Here is a 16,320-nt window from a genome sequence, read left to right as displayed (position 1 = left end):
AAAGAGGTAAGAAAAAACTATCATAATGGAAGGGAAGAAGGGGGAGGAAAAAGGGAATGAGCAAAGATACTTTCATTGCATTTGACTTAAAGAGGGAATAGCGTACACATTGATTTTGATATCTTACCCTACAGGAAAGTAGTGGGGAAAGTGATAAGAGGGGGGAAATGACAGAAGGGAGGGCCATTTGGGGGAGGGGGCAGTCAGAAGAAAACAGACAAGGTCAAAGGAGAAAATAGAATAAATGGTGGGGCAGGATAGGATGTAGGCAGAGGTACTCTTTCACAACATGAGTATGATGGAAGTGTTTTACATAATGACAGATGTATAACCCATATTGAACTGCTTGCCTTTTCAATTGGGGAAGGAAGGGAATCAGGGAGAGGATTTGGAGCTCAAAGTTTTAAAAACAAATCTTAGAAATTGTTTTTATATGCAACTGGAAAATATGATATACAGGCAATTGTGTATAGAAATCTATCTGACCCTACAAGACAGTAAGGGGAAGGGGATAAGGTGGGGGGTTATAAAAGATAAGGCAGATTGGGGAAAGGGGTAATCAGAATGAATGTCATCTTGGAGTAGGGACTAGGGGAGAGATGGAGGGAAAATTTGTAACTCAAAATCTTGTGAAAATGAATGTTGAAAGCCAAAAATAAACAAATTAACTAAAAATATGTTTAGTAGAATTCATTTGATTATCCATCTGGTCTTGGTGCTTTTACTCATTGACTACTTGTTTAATTTGTGTTATTAAAGTGTTTTTAAAGTGTGATTAAAGCATTTTATTTCTTCTTTTGTTAACCTGGACAACTTGTATTTTGTAAATATTCATCAATTTTGTTTTGATTTTTCAATTTGTTGCTATATAATTGGGAAAAATAGCTCTTAATAATTGCTTTAATTTCATTTGATTGCTGGTGTCAATTTGAATTCAAGAGAAAACAGCCAACATAGCAAAACTGAGATATTCAATTAGGGCAAATGAGTTGCAGTTCAAGTTGCCACACAGCAAGTTCTGGGGTACCCAAGAAAGGGCAGGGAAGTTTATTTGTAAAGGGTGCTAAGGCAGGGGGAATGGCCAAGTTGCAATTGTGAGAGATTTGGGATATCTCACAGTTTCACAGGCTAAGTTACATTGCATAACAAGCAAAAATCCATAAAGAAAGCTTGGGAATGGCTAAGGGGAAGAGTTTGCTACATTTTTCAAATTATTCAGAGGCTGGAAGTGAGAATGTCTGGTCAGTCTCAGGAAATCCATAGGTCTGGGATTAGAGACAAGGTCATATTCAGTCAGCTCACTTTGACAATGGTGAATTCATCCTTTGTATTTTTAATAATTAAGTTTTCTTTTTTCTGTTTTTAAATAAAATTAATAGATGGTGTATTTATTCTATTTTTTATTCTTTTAATTTTTTGGGAGGGGGGAAGTCAGGGAAATTGGGGTTAAGTGACTTGCCCAAGGTCACACAGCTAGTAAATGTGTCAAGTGCGGGGGGTGGAGCCAAGATGGCCCCATGAAGGCAGCGTCTTACCAGAGCTCTCTCATAAGGTCTGCCAGATTCCTATAAAAAAAGTGAATTTGAGCAGATCTGAGAGAGTCAGAAACTGCGAGCAGTCTGCGTGGGGCAAATTTCCGAGCTGGGAGAGTCTGAAAGGCCGGAGGCACGAACCTGTAGGCCTGGAGAGGGCTCGGTGCGGAGCTGCTCCAGACCAAAGCGGAAGCGGCTGGCCAGGAAATCCACGTGGGAGACGGGCTGGGAGAAAGCTGGGTGCCCGAAACCGGCGGAGACCCCCAGACCTCCCAACACGGGATGGCAGTCTGTGGAAGCCACGAGAGGCAGCGCAACGCCACCCATGAAACATCGTCTCCAGAAGTTTGCAGCCCAAACGTATTAAACCCCTTCTTGAACTTCTGGGAGTTCTTAATGTCCAGGTAAACAGCTCTAATCACTCCCTTCCCCACCCAGAGAAACCCTCGGGGGAAAAAAAAGAACGCTGGAACTGAGCAGAAAGTAGTGGGGCTTCAGTGGTCAAATAGCAGAAGTTCATTAGTCCCATAGGGGCAGAGTCAGCAGGGGTCAACGCCAGGAGTGCAGACGTAACCTTGCTCCCCCAGGGGAAGTGCCAGACATCAGCTCAAACAACAAACAGCTGAGACCATTGCTGAAAAGCAAGTGCTGGAGAGCACCCACAGGGAGTGAGACGCCAGGGAGCCAGACCCCTCCCCCACACCTCAGGAAACTGGAGGTTATAATTCTAGACTCACAACCCCCAGAATAAGAAAGCTGGGACAGAGAGTCCTGAGGCCCACAGATAGAAATTCGTTGTAAAGCCAGCAAAAGGCAAACCAACATGAAGAAGAACACAAAAAAACCGAGGACAATAGATTCTTTTTATGGAGACAGGCAGGATCAAAATACCAATACGGAAGAAGGCAGTAATGACACTATAGACACGTCTGATACCTCAAAAGGTAATGTGAAATGGTCTCCAGGCCAAAAAGCCCTGCTGGAAAAGCTAAAGGAGGATTTTAAAAACCAAATTAGGGAGCTAAAAGAAAATATGGAAAAACGGAAAAAAAATTCACTGATGAAATCAAGTCCCTAAAGAATAAGATTGGTGAAAAGGATATGGAGATTCAGATTCTAGAGAAAGAAAAGGACAGCCAGAGGCAAAATCAACCAATTGGAAAAGGAGACCCAAAACCAAAATGTAAACACTAACTCATTAAAAATTAGACTTGAGCAAGTGGAAGCTAATGAATCTATGAGGCACCAAGAAGTAATAACACAAAACGTAAAGAATGAAAAAATAGAAAAAAATGTGAAATATCTGATTAGCAAAACAACTGACCTGGAAAATAGATCCAGGAGAGACAATTTGAGAGTTATTGGTCTACCGGAAATCCACGATAAAAAAAAAAGCTTTGACAGTATCTTAGAACAAATGATCAGAGACAACTGCCCAAAGGTCCTAGAACCAGAGGGCAAAATAGTCATTGAAAGAATTCACCGATCACCCCCTGAAAGATATCCCAAACTGAAAACACCAAGAAATATTATAGCCAAAATTCAGAGCTATAAACTCAAGGAGAAAATACTGCAAGCAGCGAAAAAGAAGCAATTCAAATATCGTGGAACTACAGTCAGGATTACGCAGGATCTCTCAGCTTCCACATTAAAAGACAGGAGAAATTGGAATGTGATATTCCGAAGGGCAAAGGAACTGGGACTACAACCAAGAATCAATGACCCAGCAAAACTAAGCATAATTTTCCAGGCAAGGCGATGGACATTCAATGAAATAAGGGAATTCCAGACCTTCCTGATGAAAAGGCCAGAACTCAATGAAAAATTTGATCTCCAAATACAAAACTCAAGAGAGACATAGAAAGGCAACCAGGGGGAAAAACCCAAGAAACCTTATTAACCAATAAGGGCAGGATGTTTACATCTTTATGTGGGATTATATCATCTTATGTATGTATTATATATATATATATATATATATATATATATATACACACACATATATGTCAGTCTTGAGAATGGTTCAGCTATTATGACAATTAAAAGGGATATACATAGGTTGTGAATGCCTGTATAAAATAACTGATATAAAGATATAAAATATAAGTAAGACATATAAAGGGAGGGCTATGAGGGAAGTGGTAAGGAGGTAGTAGAAAAGGGTAAATAGCACCAAATGAAGTGGCACAAAAACATATTATAGTAGAGGGAAATAAGGGACGGAGAAGAGCAGTATTTGAGCTTTACTGTCATCTGATCTAGTTCAAGAAGGGAATAAAATACTCTGATAAGTTTAGAAATCTAACTCGTCCTACAGGAAGTGGGAGGGTAAGGGGGGAAAAAGGGAGGGGGGGTGGTCAGAAGGGAGAGGAGAAATAGCAAGTGGGTAACGGTAAGATAAGGGAGGGGAGTAAAGACGGAGTGTTAACTGAGGAAGGCGGCGGTCAAAAGCAAAACTTTATTGACGAGGAGAAGGGGAAAGGGAGAAATAAAAGCATAAACAGGGGGAATTAGGATGGAGAAAAAGACACAGATAGAAATCATAACTCTGAATGTGCAGGGGATGAACATTCTCACAAAACAGAAGCAGATAGCAGAATGGATTAAAAACCATAATCCTACAGTATGCTGTTCACAAGAAACGCATTTGAAACAGGGGGATACACATAGGGTAAAGGTAAAAGGCTGGAGTAAAATATATTGTGCCTCAGCTAAAGTAAAAAAAGCAGGTGTAGCAATCCTAATCTCAGACAAAGCAAAAGTAAAGATAGATTTAATTAAAAGAGATAAGGAAGGACATTATATCCTGCTGAAAGGCACTTTAAACAATGAAGAAATTTCATTGCTTAACATATATGCACCAAGTGGTAAGGCACACAAATTCTTAGAGGAGAGGTTAAGGGAGTTACAGGAAGAAATAGACAGCAAAACTATAATATTGGGAGACCTCAACCTCCCCCTTTCTGCACTTGATAAATCTAACCTCAAAATAAATAAGAAAAAAAGTTAAGTAGGTAAACAGAATTTTAGAAAAGGCACATATGATAGACCTCTGGAGAAAACTGAATGGGGATAAAAAGGAATATACTTTCTTCTCAAAAGTACATGGCACACACTCAAAAACTGACCATGTCCTAGGGCATAAAATCCTCAAAATCCAGTGCAGAAAAGCAGAAGTAGTCAATGCATCCTTTTCAGATCATGATGCAATAAGAATCATTTTCAATAAAGTACCATGGAAAAATAAGCTAAAAACTAATTGGAAACTAAATAATTTAATTCTAAAGAACGAGTGGGCCAAAGAACAAATCAGAGAAACAATTAATTATTTCATTCAAGAGAATGACAATAATGAAACCACATACCAAAACTTATGGGATGCAGCAAAAGCAGTTGTTAGGGGAAGTTTTATATCCCTAAATGCGATACTATATATTGAACTGTATTACAGAGCAGCAGTCATCAAAATGGCCTGGTACTGGTTAAGAAACAGAGTTGTGGGTCAGTGGAATAGGATAGGTACAAAAGTAGGAGAAATTAACAAGTTTAGCAATCTACTCTGTGATAAACCCAAAGAGACCAGCTTCTGGGCTAATAATTCACTATTTCACAAAAACTGTTGGGAAAATTGGAAAATGGTAGGGCAAAAACTGGGCATAGACCAATATCTTACACCATATACCAAAATAAAGTCAAAATGGGTTCATGATTTAGGAGTAAAAGCTGATACTAAAAGTAATTTGGGAAAGCAAGGAATAGTTTACTTATCAGATTTATGGAAAAGTAAAGAATTCATGACCCAACAAGAGATAGAGAGCATTACAAAATGCAAAATGGATAATTTTGATTATGTCAAATTGAAATGTTTTTGTATAAAAAAGCCAATGCAACAAAAATTAGGAGGGAAGCAGAAAATTGGGAGAAAATCTTTGCAACTAGTATCTCTGATGAAGGCCTCATTTCTAAAATATACAGGGAAGTGGGCCAAATATATAGGAATACAAGCCATTCCCCAATTGAGAAATGGTCAAAGGATATGAACAGGCAGTTTTCAGAGGAAGAAACTAAAGCTATCTATAGGCATATGAAAAAATGCTCTGGATCACTACTGATTAGAGAAATGCAAATCAAAACAACTCTTAGATACAACATCTCTTCTGTCAGATTGGCTAAAATAACAAAACAGGAAAATGATAAATGCTGGAAAGGATGTGGGGAAATTGGAATGTTGTTTCATTGCTGGTGGAGTTGTGAGCTGATCCAGCCATTTTGGAGAGCAGTTTGGAACTATGCCCAAAGGGCTATAGAAATGTTCATACCCTTTGACCCAGCAATACCACTTCTAGGGTTATATCCCAAAGAAATCACACAAGCGGGAAAAGGACCCATATGTACAAGGATATTTATAGCAGCTCTTTTTGCGGTATCCAAGAATTGGAAATCAAAGGGATGCCCATCAATTGGGGAATGGCTGAACAAGCTGTGGTATATGAAGGTGATGGAATACTATTGTGCGATAAGAAAAGCGGATGATGGCGACTTCATAACAACCTGGAAAAACCTACACGACATAATGCTGAGTGAGTGGAGCAGAGCCAGGAGAATGTTGTGCACAGCCACAGATATATGGATCCCGTGGGGACCAACCCTGACATACTGTGCTCTTCTCAGCAACCTAAGGGGCAAGGACAACTCCAGGGGACTCACGATGGAGAATGCTATCTTCATCCAGAGAAAGAACTGTGAAGTTTGAATACAGATTGAGGCACACTACATGCTCGCCTTTTTTGCTTCTCTTTTGTTTTTGTTTTTGGGTTTTTTTTTTTTGGTTCTGTTTCTTCTTTCTCATGATTCATTCCATTGGTCAAAATTCTTCTCCACAACTTGACTATTGCATAAATTAATTCAATGCGAAGTTATACATGACAGTTATATGAGATTCCATGCCATCTTGGGGAGGGACGGGGGAGGGAGGGGAGAAAATCTGGAACTCAAAACTATGTAGAACCGTATGTGGTAAACTAAAAATAAATAAAGAAATTAAAAAAAATGTGTCAAGTGCCTGAGGCCACATTTGAAACCAGGTCCTCCTGACTCCAAGGCTGGTGCTCTATTCACTGCACCACCTAGCTGCCCCTTATTTATTCTGTTTTTTACGTAATAGCTCATTTCATGAGCTAGTGCAGTGATTTTCTTACTTTCAATTTTATTTATCTGTCTTTTGATTTTCATGACTTCTAATCTGGTATTATTTGGGATTATTATTTTTTTCTAGGAATTTGTTTTCTGGTTACATGCCCAATTCACTGATCTACCCTTTCTCTATTTTATTTATTTAAGTATTTAGGGATATGTAATTTCTCCTAAGTATTGTGTTGGCTCTATATCATAAGTTTTCATATTTTGTCTCATTATTGTCCTTCTCTCTGATGAAATTATTGATTGTTCCTATGATTTGTTCTTTGACCCATTCATCTTCAGGATTAGATTATTTAGTTTCCAATTATTTTTTATCTGTGTTTTCAAAACACATTTTTGAATGAGATTTTTCTTGCATTACAAACTAAAATTGATGACTTTAATATTTCTGCTTTTCTTCATTTGGTTGTGAGAATTTTATGTTCCAACAAATGATCAATTCTGTGTAGGTGTCATATGCCAATGAGAAAAAAAAGGTATGTTCCTTTCCATTCCAATTCAATCTTCTCTGGAGGTATATCATATCTAGCTTTTTAAAAAATTCTCTTCATTTCCTTAACTTTTGTGTTTATTTTTTGTTATATTTATCTAGTTCTGAGAGAGGAAATTTGGGGTCCCATACTAGAATAGTTTTATTGTATATTTCTTCCTATAATTCATTTTTTTTTCTTTAAGAATTTGGATTCTCTACCATTTGTAGATATATATTTAGTAGTTATATTACTTCATAGCCTAAAGTACATTTAAGAATTAGGAATATTTTTCCTGCTAATGTCTTTTAATTAGATCCATTCGTGCTTTTTCTTTGCCTGGGATCATGACTGCTACTCCTGTTTTTTTTTTTTTTTAATTCAGCTGAGTCATTTATATATTCAGCTACAGCCCCTCACCTTTACTCTTTATGTATCTCATTGCTTCAGGCATGTTTCTTGTAAACAACATATTTAAGATCCTGGTTTTTATACCATTCTGCTGTCTACTTTTATTTTATAAGTGTATTTATCCCGTTCATATTCATAGTTATAATTAATATGTATTTTCCTCCATCTTATTTTCCCCTGTTTATTCTTCTATTTCTTCTTTCATCCCATCTCTCTTGAAAAGTCTCTTGCTTCTGACCACTGTCTGCCCCAGCCTGTCCTCTTTTTTTCCAGCTCCCATTTCTCTTGTTCCCCTCTTATCTTACTACCATGTGGGGTAAGATAAATTTCTACTTTCACCTGAGTGTTTATTATTCTCTTTTTGATCCAATTCCAATGGGAGTTAGGTTCAACCATTGTCTGCCACCCTCCAAACTTCCTCTCCACCATAAAGGATTTTCCTTTCATTCATCTTTTATGTGGGATAATTTCCCTCATTATACCTATCCCTTCCCCCATCTCTCTATACATTGCTCTTTTTCACCACTTCATTTTATTTTTTATATTATCCCATCACAGTTAATTCACACTCTTGCCTTCTGTCTATGCATACACTTTCTAATTGCCTTAATGATAAGAAAGTTCTTAGGAGTTACAAGTATCATGTTCCAATGTAGGAATGGAAACCATTAAACTTTATTGAATCCCTTATGATTTCTCTTTTCTGTTAACCTTTTATGCTTCTCTTGAGTCTTGTATTTAAAAGTTAAATTCTCTATTCAGCTCTGTTATTCACCAGGAATGCTTGAAAATGTTCTGCTTCATTACTTTCCCTTGAAGAATTATACTTTGTTTTGCTGGGTACTTCTAATCCCAGTTTTTTGTCTTGCAGAATATCATATTTCAGGCCTTTTGCGACTTCAGTGTAGAAGCTGCTAGATCTTGTGTGATCTTGAAACTGGGTCCATGATATTTCAAATGTTTCTTTCTGCATATTTGCAAGATATTCTCCTTGACTTGGGAGATCTGAAATTTGACTATAATATTCCTGAGGCTTTTCAATTTGGGATCTCTTTCAGAAGATAATTGGTGGATTCTCTCTATTTGTATTGGAAGTTTCCCTTGATAATTTCTTGAAAGATGATGTCTAGCCTTTTTTTTTTATCATGGCTTTCAGTAGTCCAATAACTCTTAAATCATCTCTCCTTGATCTATTTTGCAGATCAGTTTTTTTATTTCCATTGAAATATTTCACATTTTTTTCAATTATTTTTTCATTCTTTTGATTCTGTTTTATGAGTTTTTTGAGATCTAATAAAATCCTTAACTTCCAGTTGCACAATTTTAAATTTTTAAGGAATTATTGTCTTCAGTGAGATTTTATATATCCTTTTCCAACTGGCCAAATCTACATTTTAACAAGTTATTTTCTTTAATTAATTTTTGTATATCTTTTTCTTTCCATTTGGCCAATTCTGATTTTTAAGGAATTCTGTTCAGTGGTTATTTGTGCCTCTTTTACCATTTGGACTATGCTGTTTTTAAATGTATTATTTTCTTCAGTATTTTCCTGACTCTTTTTTTGCCTTCAAGAGTTTCTTGACTCTTTCTTCATCATTTTCTCATATCACTCATTTCCTTTCCCAGTTTTTCATCTACCTCTCTCATTTAATTTTTAAAATATACTCAGGCTTTTCCTGGGATTGTTGTTTTGTTTTGTTTTGTTTTTGGGGGGGCTGATATCAATTCACATTGTTTTTGCCGAGGCTTTGCATGAAGTTGACTTTGTTGTCCCCTGAGTTTGTGTTTTGAGATTTCCTGTCACCATAGCAACTTTCTATGGTTAGGTTATGTTTTGTTTTTTGCTAACTTTTCCAGCCTATTTCTTCAATTTGAACTTAATGTTAAAGTTGGGCTTTGTTCCCAAGGTACAGAGGACACTGTCCCAAGCTTCACATTTTTTCTGTTACTGTTCTGTGAGCTAGTTTAGGGGGATCTGTAATTTTCTGTACTTTCAATGAGGTATGCTCTAAGGAGATATGTGGTCACTGCTCTCCTGGCTTATGCTCCGGTTGGTAAGCCAATACAGGAATTCTTTTCCACTGGAACTGTGACCAGGATACCTGCCCCAGCTAATGCTCATCCTTTCCCAAGGATTGCAATCACAGTATAGACACTGTGAAAGAGTCTTGCAACCAGTGCCAGCAAAAGGTTCATTATAATCTTTTGATCAGATTTCTAAATTGTCTCACCCCTCTGAGACATTTTCTATTAACCTCCCAGGATATCTTTATCTGGAAATTTCTTTTACTGTGATTGTGTGTGTGTGTGTGTGTGTGTGTGTGTGTGTGTGTGTGTGTTATTTTAAAGGTATTATTTTAAAGTTGGGGGGGGGCATGGATTTTGGAAGAGCACAGGTGATTCTGTGCCTTTAGTCTGATACCTTGGCTTTGCTCCCTGCCTAACCTGAATTGAAATATTGAAGCCAGTTTTAGGAAAGCAGCACTATATATATACATACATATATATACACACACACATAAATATACACACATACACTCACATATATATATGTACACACATATACATATACATGCATATAAACATATACATACATATATACATACATATACACATACATATGTATACATACATACATACATACATCTTAAACTCTTCTTTTACACATCTAGAATTTTCCCAAACTATAGCAATTTTCTTCCTCTAGGTACTAATTAAGTTCTTCCTAACACATGTAGCCCAACTTAAATACTAGAAATTCAATAAACCTTCTCTGATTCCCTAGTTGATACTACCCTTCCTTTACAGCTTTCTTATGGAATTTGGTATTATTTCTCTTTAATACACTCATCATGTGTTTCTGTGTTTCACCATTATCTATATTTTTTTCATCAACCCCCCCCCCCCCCACAATTCAATACCTTAGATGATAAGCTTTATTTGGACAAGGTCTATGATTTATCTAAACTTTTTTTATTTCCCCAATTACCTAACACAGGACTCTGATTGTAGCATGTACTTAATAAATTAAGTTGAATTTCATGCTGAATAGCTATCTATCTGTATATTTAATATATGTATGTATATATATATATACATATATATAAAACAAATGTGTACATGTATATGTCTGTGCATATATGCTTATTTTTTGAAAACCTCATTTGATGCCATATGAAAATTCTTTCCCTGCCTCCTCTCATTAATTAACTAAAAGAAAAAAAGAAAATAAAATTCATTAAATAACAGATGTTTTTTAGAGCTAGGAGAAAATTAGATCAGGAACCTTGAACGATGTTTATAAAGATGTTGCTTTGACAATAAATCTCACGTAAATAGTGGAAACTTTTTTTAAATAATGGAAAGATTGGAATAATCCTGGGAATCTAAGATTAGCAATAATTTCACTTTGGTCCAAACATCAACCAAGCAGACTTAACATAAGATTGTTTAATCATACTGGTAGTATGGATATACAGAATTGGCAGCACTAAGGAACAGGTCCAATTTTGGAGACAGTTGAGCATTATGTTATATTATAGCAATTAAAATTAGAAAAAAAAAACTTTAGAATGTGACTTTTTCTATATAATTTATTAAAATAAATCTACTAATTGACTTTTGATTTTTTGGCATTCACATAGAAAATAAAATATGCAAATTTCTAGTAAATGCAAAGACATTAAACCACATTTTTAACAAATATTTTTCTCAATGCTTGAAGAATCTATGTTTTCATTGGTTTCAGAGCATCTATAAAAATGAACTAAATAAATCATTGAGACATCAATGGATGATACTCAGGAGTTGTTATAACCCCAGACACATATTATTTAATGACTTATTCTATAAATGAATCCATTTGAACTTATCATACTAGTTCTTAGGAAAAAAATATAACAATCCATCATTTATATCTAAAGATATACTAATTTGGAATTTAGAGCTTCTTCTAAAATTTACTGTGTAGATACGTGGCTGTTGAAATTGTCAGTGAAGTGTTCCATTTCTGGGAGCCAAGATGGCAAGATGTCACCCTCCCTTTTTGACCTCTGAAAGCCCATAAAATATCACCACAGGGAAAATCTTGAGCAGCTAAGCCACCAGAAAGACAGGGTGTGGCAGTCTTGTAGCCCAGGAAGCTTGGGGGATTAATGGGAAAGATGCCCCTTGCTCTGGGGCAATACAGGATGAAAAGTATCCTAGCAAGCCAGTGGCAAGCCACACTTCCCCAACAGGGGGAAATTCTTAACCCCAGGTGGAGCAGGCAGGCACCTACACTAGGACCCATGAGTACCTCAGAGGGGAATCATTAGACACTAGCTTGGAATACCACAACATGTTTCAGCATTCTTCAGCAGCCAAATATCCCAGTGATTCAACACAACTCCAGGAAGCACAATTCCAGAAAACACAGCTGCAGGCTGGCAAACATCCTCCAGCAGCCAAAAATTCTACTGCAAGACCTGGATGAGCAAGAGCCATACATTCAAGTGCAAGGCCCAGGTGAGCAAGCATCCCTCAGGTGCCAAACTCCCCAGAGCTCCAGTGTTGCTAAAATCAACTCAGCACCAGGTAAGCTGCCAGACCCCTACAACCTCCAGCTACCAGCGCCTGAAGCACCAGCACAAAAAGCCAAGGACCAGGTCTCAGGCTCCTAGTACAAGAAGTTTGGGTCAATGCTCCCTGCACTCTATCAGGGAAGCACAACTCTAAAAGCCAGGAGTAAGGTGAACAACATGAGCAAAAAGCAGAAATGGACAATGACCGTAGATTCTGATTATGGGGACAGAGAAGATGAAGACACAAATTCAGAAGAGATCAACATGGTCAATATATTCACATGTGAAACCTCAAAGGGGAATATGAACTTATCTCAAGTCCCAAAAACCTTCATGGAAGGGCTCAAGAAGTATTTTAAAAGTCAATTAAGAGAGGTAGAAGAAAAAATAAGAAATGAAATGAGAGGTATGCAAGAGAGTCAATAGCTTGGAAAAGGAAGGACAAAAATTGATTTTAGAAAACAAGTACATAGGGTCAGAGCCAAGATGGCAGTGTGAAAACAGCAACTTGCTTCAGTTCTCTCCCAAATCCCTCCAAACACCTGTAAAAACTGACTACAAACAAATTCTAGAGCTACAGAACCCACAAAATGACAGAGTGAAAGAAGTCTCCAGCCAAATATGACCTGGATGTTCGCTGAGAAAGGTCTATCAGACAGGGCTGGAAGCAGAGCACATCCCAGCCTGGGCCACACCAGGATAGACCAGGCCTGAGAAGAACAGGCAGAGCAGGCCTCAAGGCCCTCAGTCACTGAGCTGTGACAGTTTCCAGACTTCTCAACCCAAAAATGCCAAAGAAAACATAGCCAGTCAGTGGGAAAACTGTTGGACCTGGGTGAGAAAAAGGCATGGTCTAGCCTGAGATCCAGGGCAGCAAAGGTGGCTACAGCAGAGGGGGCAGCAGCAGCAGCAGCAGTGGTGGTGGCTGCTTCAGCAGCTCCAGGCCCACAAATGGTGGAAGGAATCAAGCAGCTGATCAGAGCATGAGTGCAGGGATCTCTTTGCTGGTGCTGAGGCAGGATTCTCTTGCTTTGCCCTCCTTGGATCCGGGTCCCAATACCGGTTGGTGGCCCTTGGGGGGAGGAGGAGCACTGGCATGGCAGAGCTTGTGGTGGCTGAGGAGAGGGAGACCTCTTGGTAGTTACATGGAAGAAATGAGTATTTGCACTCACGGAGCAGAGCACAGGCCAGGAGAGAAGTGTCATACCACCTCAGAATAGAAGTAGCACTGAAATGGCAGCACAAAATCCCCGAAGCTTGGGACAGTGTACTCTCCACTCAGGAAGCAATCATACCCTGACAAAGAGCTCAAAAGGCAAATAATTGGCTGGGAGAATGAGCAGACAGAATAAAAGGACTCAAACTATAGGATCTTGCTTTGAGGACAAAGAAGATCAAAACATACAGCCAGAAGTGAACAAAGTCAAGGATCCTACATCCAAAGCCTCCAAGAAAAATTGAAAAGCAAGTAAGAAAAGTAGAGGAAAAATTGGGAAGAGAAATGAGAGAGATACAAGAAAATCATGAAAAATGAGTCAACAGCTTACTAAAGGAGAACAAAAAATACTGAAGAAAATAAAACTTTAACGAATAGACTAACACAAATGGCAAAAGAGGTCCAAAAAGCCAATGAAGAGAACAGCAGCCAGAAAGAAATAATCCGAGTATTGTGGAAACACATTCAGGATAACACGAGATCTAACAACTTGTACATTAAGTGACTGAAGGTCTTAGAATATGATATTCTGGAGGTCAAAGGAACGAGGATTAAAACCAAAAGTCATCTACCCATCAAAACTGAGTTTAATACTATATGGCAAAATATGGATGAAATGGAGGACTTTCAAGTAGTCTTGATGAAAAGACCAGAGTTAAATAAAAAAAAAATCTGACTTTCAAGTACAAGAATCAATAGAAGCATGAAAAGGTAAACAGGGAAGAGAAATCATAAGGGACTTATTAAAGTTGAACTGCTTACATTCTTACATGGAAAGATGATATTTGTAACTCATGAGACCTTTCTCAGTATTAGGGTAATTGAAGGGAATATACATACCTACAGACAGATAGATAGGTAGATGACACAGGGTGAGTTGAATATTAAGGGGTGATATCTAAAAAATTAAGTTGTGAGAAAGAAATATATTGGGAAAAGGAGAAAGGGAGAGATTGAATGGGGCAAATTATCTCACATAAAAGTGGCAAGAAAAAGCTTTTATAATGGAAAGGAAGAGGGGGGAGGTGAAAGGGAATGAATGAACCTTCCTGTTATCGGATTTGGGTTAAGGAGCGAATAACATACACATTCAATTGGGTATCTTACTCTACAGGAATGTAGGGGGGGAATTCCTAAGGGGGGAGGGATGAGAGAAGGGAGGGCCGAACAGGGGAGGAGGTAGTTAAAAGCAAACACTTTTGAAAAGGGACAGGGCCAAAGGACAAAATTGAATAAAGGGGGACAAAATAGGATGGAAGGCAATTTAGTTAATTTTTCACAACAGGGCTATTATGGAAGTGTTTTCCATAAAGATACATGCATAACTTATACTGAATTACTTGCCTTGTCAAGGAGGATGGGTTGGGAGGTAAGGAAGGAGAGAATTTGGAATTCAAAATTCTAAAAACAAATATTATAAAATTGATTTTTACATGCATCTGGGGAATAAGTTACGTAGGTAATGGGATATGTCCCACAAGAAAATAAGGGGAAAGGAGATGAGGAGGATGGCATGATAGAAGGGAGGACAGACTGGGGAAAGTTACAATTAGAATACATGCTATTTTGGGGTGGGGGTAGGGTAGAGATGGGGAGAAAATTCATAACTCAAAATCTTGTGGAAATTAATTAGAAAACTAAAAATAAATTACAAATTAAAATAAAAAAGAAACTAAAAAAGAAGAAAACAAGTCCTTAAAAACTAGAATTGGCTTAACTGACACCAGCAGCCACCTTGCAGGGTGCAGACCAAGCCTCGAACTTTGTCACCACCATGCTGCCCAAGTTTGATCCTAATGAAATTAAAGTTATGTTTTTAAAGTGTACTGGTGGTGAACTTGCTGCCTAAACAACTCTGGCCCCCATAATCGGTACCTTGGGTTTGTCTCCCAAAAATGTTGGTGATGTCATTACCAAGTCAACTGATGACTGGAAAGGGCTAAGGATTATGGTGAAACAACATTCGGAACAAACAGGCCCATATTGAGGTTGCGCCTTCTCTCTCAGTTTCGATTATGAAAGGCTTAAAGGAACCTCCTCAGGACATAAAGAAGCAGAAAATTTTTAAACACAGTGGAAACATCAGTCTTGATGAGATTTTCAAAATTGCTCAAGAGATGAGGCATGGATCTTTGGCAAGATATCTTTCTGGAACCACTAAAGAGATACTTGGAACATCCCAGTCTGTGAGCTGCAACATAGATGGCAGACATCCTCATGATGTCATTGAAGACATCAATGGTGGTGCTGTTGAATGCCCAGCAAGTTAAAAGCTACAAATGAGATGATTGCAATAAATTTAACTTTTAACCAAAAAATATTAGAAATGGCCAAATGGCAAATGGCAAACACTCACTGAAGAGAATTCCTTTAAAGTAAAATGATCCAAATGGAAAAGGAGGTACAAAATCTCATAGAAAAAAGAATTTGTTAAAAATTAGAATTGGGCAACTAATGACTATGAGATATCAAGAATCAGTTAAATAGAAAAAAAGAATGAAAAAATGGAAGAAAATATGGAGTAGCTCATTGGTAAAATGACTGACCTGGAAAATAGACCCAGGAGAGACAATTTAAAAATAATTTTATATCTGAAAATCATGATTAAAAAAAGAGCTTGGAAAGTAACTTTCAGGAAATCATCAAGAAAAATTGCTCTGAAGTCCTAGAACTGGAAGGTAAAATAGTGTTAAAGAATCTACCAATCACCTCCTGAAAAAATTCTAAATTGAGCATGCCAAATAATATTGTAGCTAAATTCCAAAATTACTAGAACAAAGAGAAAATACTGCAAGCAGCCAGAAAGAGTCAACTGTCATCGAATATGAACTGATGCTGAGTGAAATGAGCAGAACGAGGAGTATTGTACACCATAACAGATACATTGTGTGATGAGTGACCTCAATAGACTTAGCTCTTCTCAGCAATTC

General features: G+C 37.6%; 1 pseudogene; it reads left to right on the top strand.

Moving 5' to 3' along the window:
• The first annotated feature begins 15,164 nt into the window (after nt 1-15,164).
• LOC118844205 lies at nt 15,165-15,660 on the top strand (annotated as a pseudogene).
• Nucleotides 15,661-16,320: the final 660 nt, after the last annotated feature.

This window comes from Trichosurus vulpecula, chromosome 1 (assembly GCF_011100635.1).
Source record: "Trichosurus vulpecula isolate mTriVul1 chromosome 1, mTriVul1.pri, whole genome shotgun sequence".
Taxonomy (NCBI): domain Eukaryota; kingdom Metazoa; phylum Chordata; class Mammalia; order Diprotodontia; family Phalangeridae; genus Trichosurus; species Trichosurus vulpecula.
Note: the sequence above shows the minus strand (reverse complement) of the source record. Positions and strands in the feature narration are given on the sequence as shown.